Source organism: Atta cephalotes, assembly GCF_000143395.1.
Source record: "Atta cephalotes unplaced genomic scaffold scaffold00001, whole genome shotgun sequence".
Classification (NCBI taxonomy): Eukaryota; Metazoa; Arthropoda; class Insecta; order Hymenoptera; family Formicidae; genus Atta; species Atta cephalotes.
In genome coordinates, this window is record NW_012130065.1 from 232312 (window position 1) to 240378 (window position 8067).

At 43.3% G+C, this 8067-nt stretch overlaps 1 long non-coding RNA gene across 1 annotated transcript in view; it reads right to left on the reverse strand.

Moving 5' to 3' along the window:
- The window catches only part of LOC105620235, a 17051-nt gene extending 9197 nt beyond the window's left edge, over positions 1-7854 (reverse strand). Inside the window, exon 1 of the long non-coding RNA XR_001046497.1 lies at positions 7728-7854. This is a non-coding gene — a long non-coding RNA (uncharacterized LOC105620235). The remainder of the gene's footprint in view (positions 1-7727) is intronic.
- Between the last annotated feature and the right edge of the window lie 213 nt (positions 7855-8067).

The following is an 8067-nucleotide window of genomic DNA, read 5'->3' on the forward strand; positions in this document are numbered from 1 at the left end:
AGAGAGAGAGAGAGAGTTCTATAAGGAAACCTATAGATATCATAGGCGACGATGCACGTGCGCGAAACAAACGTGTGGGACGACTGTGCTATGATAACTGGAATCTCTGCTCGATGAAGAACCGTTTTACTCACGCGAGAATGCGTCGAGTCATAATGACCAATTCTTAACGCGCAGCCGCGATACACTCGACACAGTCTCATGTATCAGTGGAAACAATATTTTTTGAGAGATAACTAAAATCGCGAATTGTATGATTCGATAATTTCGCATCACGCACCAATGAGCGCGATATCATTTATTGATGTCGACATGAAGTCGTTTTAATTATTGCTAATTCGATATCGAAGGTACAATCATTCCGTCGTCCGTTTGTTCGATACGCTCCATTTCAGATGAAATCTCATGGAAGTCAATGTCCAGCTGCGTGAAGAGACTTCCCTCCTCTGCAAAGTGCGATGTGTGAATTCCATCCTCACTCGGCTGCATTATCGCGACGCGATATAAAACGTTGGTCATCGCAGGATTCATTACGTATCGAGCGACGACCACGGACATAAACCGTGATAAGGGAAAAGAGAGAGAGAGAGAGAGAGAGAGAGAGAGAGAGAGACAAAAGCGCGCGTCCGCGAGTCGTCGCATCTTATCTAATACCTACATCGAGCGACGAGATATCGGATGTCACGTTCGAGCGTTCGAGGTTCACAGCGAAGGGTCGCTGTCCCCGTCGTCGCTGTCTAAGTGGCCACTGGCCGCGAGCACGGCGACGGCAGCCTCGTGTCGGCTGGACGTTAACCGTGCGTCGATGCGACGCGTGGTACATTATGCACGCCCGCGCCCGCGGTGCGTAGTACGTCGTCAGCGTCGGCGTCGTCCACGCACGTCCCGCACCTCGTCGTACCTCGTGCACGTACACGCGCGCACACATATAGTATGCAGAGACGTTGCCGTTAATAGGCGATGTTAATCGAGCGAGCGCGAGGTAGTCGCGTATGATTATATTACGATAACAAGGACAACATGCGCCGCCACCTTTTTCGCGAAGGGAACTAACCACTGCCGCGCCGCCGCGCCGCCCGCGGCGTCATCGGGGGTCGAATGCGGAGGGGTAAGAAAGTGCGCAGTAAGGAAAGGACGGACGGGACCCCGCCCGCCACCACCACTCCCCCCCGGCGTCGACGCTTCTAGACAACCCTACGTGACTAACTCCGTCGAATTTCTTTCCACGTAATCCATTTATTTTTTTTTTCGCCTTATATTTTTATTAGCTTATATAGGGCACAGAAATTAGAAAAAGGTAACAAAGGGCGCGAGAATATTTTTCGTTCAATTTGTTTTATTTTTAAAAAATTTTATAGTAATAGTGAATGTATATATGTTATGGAATATAGACATTACATGGAAGCAGATATTTCAAAGTATCTTGACTTCTTGAAATCTGAATTAGAACTGTATCAAAAAATTTTGTTTTATTTCAATTCAAAGGCACTTTAATATATAATTCATATTAAAAGATTAATTTTTTTCAAAATTTTTTCAAAATTATTTTTCCAACATGTACATTATTATGTACATCTGATCTCGATAGAAACTAAATAATTTCAACGGATGTCTTCAAATTTGATATACAACAGGGTTAAAGGGATTAAAACAACGTATCTTTAAAGGGAATGCTATGGCATCGGTTATAAATAAAAGGAATTTTTGCTGACAAATATGAGCAACGGTCTCGGGAGAATATGACGCAATTTCGAGATGGAGAGGAGCGTAGGGATCATAGAGCCGCCATCCAACGGTGGGGCCGGAAACCGATCGAGCCCCTTTCTATTGTGCAGCACGATGATCAACGGAAGAATTTGCTTTTTAGCTAACATCCCCTTGCTCATTAACATCACTATGCGCCGTCGTATATACAAGGTTATAACGTATACAACGTATATAACATCGTATAAAACTGCATTTCAAGCTTTTATGCTTATTTTATAGATGCACAACACACTCTTGCCAAGTGCGTATTTATTCGATAACGCATTTATGAAAACCTATTCAGCAAGCTCTTTGAGATTCCTATTCAACGACCCGAATGCTAAGTATAATATGATCAAAGCGAAGAATAATACAAGAATAATAATGCAAGAATGTAACGTCGATTCAAATACTTGGTATAGATTCGATAATCAATCTACATTGTTCGACAATCGATCTATACGACGACTAATCATTAGACGAAAATACAGAAAATGGAAAAAATAACAACGAGAAATGGATGACAATCGTTTAAGAGGTGATAATACGCTACTTTATTATCGAGAAAGACAGGCTCTTACAGTATACTTGTCTAAGTACAAGGTATATATCTACGTTGGAAGGATATTGGAAGATAGCGCACGACCGCACCATTTAGAAACAGGAACAATGAGAAAAAAAACGAGATGAGAATAGAAAGAGAAAGAATGGAAGAGAGATGGGAAAGAAATGAATGAGAGAAAATGCAATTATCCTAGAGCGAAACTTTAAAAGATGAAAAAATGTAGCATTTTCACCCTTGTGAAAATGCTACATTTTTTCTTCTATTATAAAACAAAATATAATTTTAAAATATTATATTTCTTATATTAATAAAAAAAAATGATGAAAAAAACTCTTGAGTTAATGATTTTAACCTTCAACTTAAGTATTAGTAGGTAGGGTACTCGGAATATCTCATCAAACAAATTCCTCTCTCTCAGTCTCTTACAGTTATATATTTTAATAGTATATATATGGAGTTAAATTTACATTCTTACGATAAAGGAATGTAAAAATAATGAATTTTAAGACTTCTCGGCAATATATACTTTTTATTTTCCTATCTTAGAATAAATTTTTTTCACGATAACTATGCGTGGGGTATTGCGATCATTTACCTACTTAAAAGTTAACTAAATAATTTATCGCAATGAGTCATAATCATTAAGTCGACAATTATGTTAGATCTCGGTCTCGATATAGTGTGGCGAAATACGCGAGTGGTTTTAGGTCCGTGCAGCGTTCCTAAGGTGCACACATGCGGTTCAAATGAAATATAGTTCCTGGAAAGTACGTGCAGCAAACACACATACCTATGTACGTGCGCGCATACATACATAAAAACAAGCACACGCATAGGTACGTCCGAACACATGTAGATACGTAAATCGCATTCACAGCACTATAAGTAGTTTGCATATTTAACGACGGTTTCAATGGAAGAAGGGTGACGTCGCCATTTGCTTCTCGTCTCGTTGTTACAACGCTATAAACTTTGAAAAAAAAAAAAAAAAAACTTAAAGAGACAGCCTCCCACTCATCGCGTTGTACTCTCAAGACACCCGATACGCTTTGCACGGAATGCGGTTTACGTTCCGGCATCTATGTAGGTAAAACAAGCACGGCGATCGAGAGATGTGAGGCGCGGTACGAATATTCGTTCTTGCGTGAAAACGCTGATTTAGCATCGGCCGAATTAGTATTTGGAAACACCTTCGCTCACGTAAAATGTTTTTCAGCTAAAGTATGGTCCGCTGATTCTTCGATGAATATGCGTTATCGAGAAACGGATTTTTCGATAAACATGAATCAGGTTAATTGTATTCAGATTGATGAGTTAATGCAGATTAGCTGGCGGTAAAAACGAAAAATAGACGACGTCATGGAAAAACACGTTGCTGCTCCAAAATGAAACTGCCGATTCAATTTTTCCATCATTTTTCCGCAAAGAAAAAGCGCGAAAGAGAAAGTTCCTTTTTACTTTTATTATCTTTTTACGTTCTCCTAATTTAAACACCTTCAAATATTACATTATATTACACGATTTATACCCGTTTCTATCAATGTGGGTTAACTTTAATCTCGGTTCAACTAACTCTTCATCTTTTTCTAGTTTTCTAAGAATAAGAAAAAGATGAAGAGTAAGAGTTGAACCGAGATTATAGTTAATCTACGAGCATTAAGTCTAATTTTCTCTTTTCTTTGACAGAGAACAATCCAGTTACTGTCCTCAATTTTGAAGCACAGATTTTTTTTTCCGAGCATCAATCTTGTCTTAATTGCGTGATAATACGTCAAATAACACTAATTACGATCGAAAATTGCTTTGTGCCGGCGTATTTATTTATGCACGCGATTATTGCAAAACAATACTCGCTCGCTCGTGCGATCTTTTAGAACAAAATTGTCATAGGTGGTACAAATAATACGAGCCAATTAACGAATTAGCGAGCAAATTAAGATCCGATCTCTAAATAACTGTTCGCGTTACACAGTCACGCTTGACGTTGTATGCTATGCTACTCTATAGATCCATGGGGATAATTAGATTTTCTGTGCCGAACGAGTACGCACGCTCGAATAGAAAGTCGAAATCCCGTAAAAGCGGACAAGGACACGCGCAACATGTAGTTACGATAAGAAAAACAGCTACCTCAACACCAAAAAGAAGCATGACGAGCGACAGCGATGACGCGACGATTTTATGTTCTACGGAAAATATTATATGTAAGACATTGCAACAGCGTAAAGCGGGACACGCTGAACTACGAGATGCATCTTTGCTATTGACGAGGATGCATCGTGGCGCCATGGAAATGTGTGATTGCAGTGAATATCGACAACTCGTAACAATCTTGAGCAATCGTCGATAGACGTCTCGAGGGAAATAAACTTGAAATTATTCGCGTCGCGTCGGTGAGATCTTCTGCTTTACGATCAATTTTCATTTCAATACCGATCTGATGAGATTTTCATCGGTCAATTTTTTTCAATTGCCAAGCGTCATAAATGTCGGCACAATATTCGGAGCCACAAGTTCCCCTTAGTATGTATAACAATGCTGGCCAATCGTTCTATTGGGTGCATGTGCCCTTGGTACGCGTTAATAGCGCAACAGCGGTGACATTCCGTGCCATCGTTGGCGCAGTACTTTTGCTCGGGGAACGAAGCTATCCAATTACGATATGACGACGCAAGCGGGCAGTCTGGACGTCATCGTCATTTCTATAAAACGGTAGTATAGCGCATTGCTCGAAAATAACGGGAAACAAACGTTTTCAACATTTCTGTTATCGATGCGAAACAATAGCCTACAGGCTCACTTGCTAGAATCAATGTATCTGATAATTTCGTGGAGGGGGGAGGAAGGGGAGGGGAAAAAAAAATCATTGACATCGTTCTGTGATTTGTGACGATGCCCGGAGATAAAACGAACCGCCAGCGCTCGTAGGAATAATAAAATACGAATAAGAAAGAGGAAGAGAGAAAGGGTTAAGCATTGCGGCTCGACGTTATTACCTGTCGTTAATGTCAGCCGTCAAATAATCCAATATCATTTTTACGAATATTTTCAAGGCTAAACGTCTCTCGCAGACACTTTACTTCTTTCGCGTTAGTTAAGGTACACCAAGGCAACAACTTCTGCTGATGTCTATGATGTCGTAAATGTCGTCGTTACTCATGCGGGTTCCACGTTATTTTCCGTACGGTCAGCCTAATAAGAGGGCATTTAACAATGCAGTATCGAGTGTGCGAAATAATTCCGCCGGGAGAATTGATCTCAATTCCGAATGCGATCCTATCGATTCCGGCGTCATCCAAAGATCATCACGCACGCGCCAATGGCTGCGTTCAGCAGAAAAAGTAACTTTACAACTGTCCTAAGATATTCTTTCATATGATTGTTCATTTGAATCCAGTGAGGAATTGAATCCAGTAAGCAAGAATCATATTAAACAATCTCACCTGATCCATCTTAATAATTTGTTAAATAATTCTTGGTTCTTAATGTCTCACTAGATTTGAATGCATAAATCAAGAAAAATTTAATTAAGACCTTAGCAGTTGCAAAGCTGCTTTTTTTCTGCTGAACGCAGCCAGTCTTCCTTTTTCTCTCTCATTTTCTTGACTCTTTGAGAAATAATTTGCGCGTATAACGAACACTTCTTTTTATAGATGCGACTTTTCTTACAAATATAGTACGAGTTGCGTATAGTTGATTCGATATCTAGTAAAGAACATTGGATATGTCCGTTGCTATCAATCAGACATTTCTTATCAGAAATCAATCACAATGAACATTCGATCGATACGCTTCTGCCGTAGCACTGTTCGCCAACTCGCAAATAATCGCAGGAAGGAATGGCGTCCATTTTCGGCGCCACGATTACGCGAGAAAAGGGATTCCGGTTAACAAGACGTATTCCGTCGACTTCGAAAAATAGAACTTCGCAAGGATTAAATCGCCACCAGCGTGATTTTCAACGAGAGAGAATATACCGATATCTATCCAAGTGCCAAAACAAAACGCCGTCGGTAATTCGGCGTAAGAGCTCTACATGTCAATTTTCCAGAAGGTTGGGTCCGAGAGAAAGGAAAGACGGAAGACATTTATTGTTTATTCTACGGGGCGGGCTCAAGAACGCAGCTCGAGAAGCAGCGTCGTGATAAATCGAGCGAATAGCGGTGAATCGCAATAACATAGGCGCAAACCTTTCTCGCAAACAATATATATTTATGATAATCATCCGTGCACGCGAGTGCGGAATGCGTGTCCGCGAGTAGAAGTTGGTAGAAGCACAAGCCTGTAGCCACAAAGGTGCTCGCGAAAGAGGGTTTTTGACGGGAACTGAAATCGGGCCGAGGCGAGCCGAGACAAGCCGAGCCGAATTCGCGGTTCTCTACAGCTACACGGTCCTCTCCCCGAGCTCGGGGCGACGTCGTCGCGACGTTCGCTCTCTTGCGACGCGACGGCGCGGCGTGGCGTGGCGCGGCGCGGCGCGGCGCGGCGGCGAACGAGGTTAGCCGAACAGCCGCGAGGTCAGTGACTAAAGAGAGAAATATCGCGGGACGCGATATAACCGTCGCCACGCTGCTTTCTGCCTATCGAATCCGTGCCAGGACCGAAGGAAACGACATCGTGCACGTTTACCTCGCCGAGATTCGCAGAAACGACAATCGAGGAGGCGGTCCGCCTCTGCGTCCTTTTCCCTCGCCCCTCGTTCCTCGGGGGAAAAAAAAAAATCGTCATCTCCTACGTGGAACCCAGTCGGCCGTCTCGTTTCCTCTCGTCGCTCCGACCCTCTACTCGTCCCTCTCGTAAGCAAACGAGCAATTTTCACGGCGAGCTCGCGGAGGCCATTGATACTCGTGTGTCGCCGCGTCGAGCACGATGGAAAGCATGCATGCTTCGTGAAAAAGGACTCTTTCGCATCGTCGAGCTTACGATTACCCACGACGTGAGGAACAACGCCCAAGGGCGACGCGTTGCTCCGAAAAAAATTTCGCGTATTATTCGCGCGCACTTCTTCCTCCCCCTTCCCCTCCCCTTCCCCTCCCCCCTCCCCTCCCCTCATGTCTCTTTCCTTACCCCCCGCTGCTACCGATCGAGTTCCTTCTCTATTGAGGACGGAGCGAGGAAAGGAATGCGATTCGGAACAGGTAGATAAATAGGTAGATAAACGGAAGGACAGGGAAAAACACTTCGATAAAAGCCGAAAATTGAAGAAAAACAAGTCCATCGGACATTTCATGAAATGGGTATTAATTCGAAGAAATTGTATGCTTGCAACGGTATTCCATGTATTCGATAGTAGTCGAATTACACCGCGAATACGTCACAGAAAAGCCGAGACTCGAGCTACATGGTGGTTCGCGCGCGTGCGGCGGAAAAGCGAAAACGACGCGAAGGAGAGAATCGAAAAGAGGAGAGGACTCACCGAGGCACGGCGTCTAGTCGGAAGCCCCAAAACGCGTAGCGAGGTGTCATAACTCGGCGACGACGGCGACTCGCCGACGGCTCCTTCCGTCGAGGCACGATCGAAGATCGCCAGATCGCCTCCTCCGTTAGAGATCCCAGGAGCCCAGGACCGGTGGCGAACACAGTGGCGGTAACTTTTCTCCGCGTACACCAACACCATTCACACCCGCGAACGCATAACACGCGAAAGCGCGAGAGAGAGAAAGAGAGAGAGAGATAGAGAGAGAGAGTGAGTGAGTGAGTGAGTGAGAGAGAGAGAGAGAGAGAGAGAAGAAGAGAGAGAGAGAGAGAGAGACGAA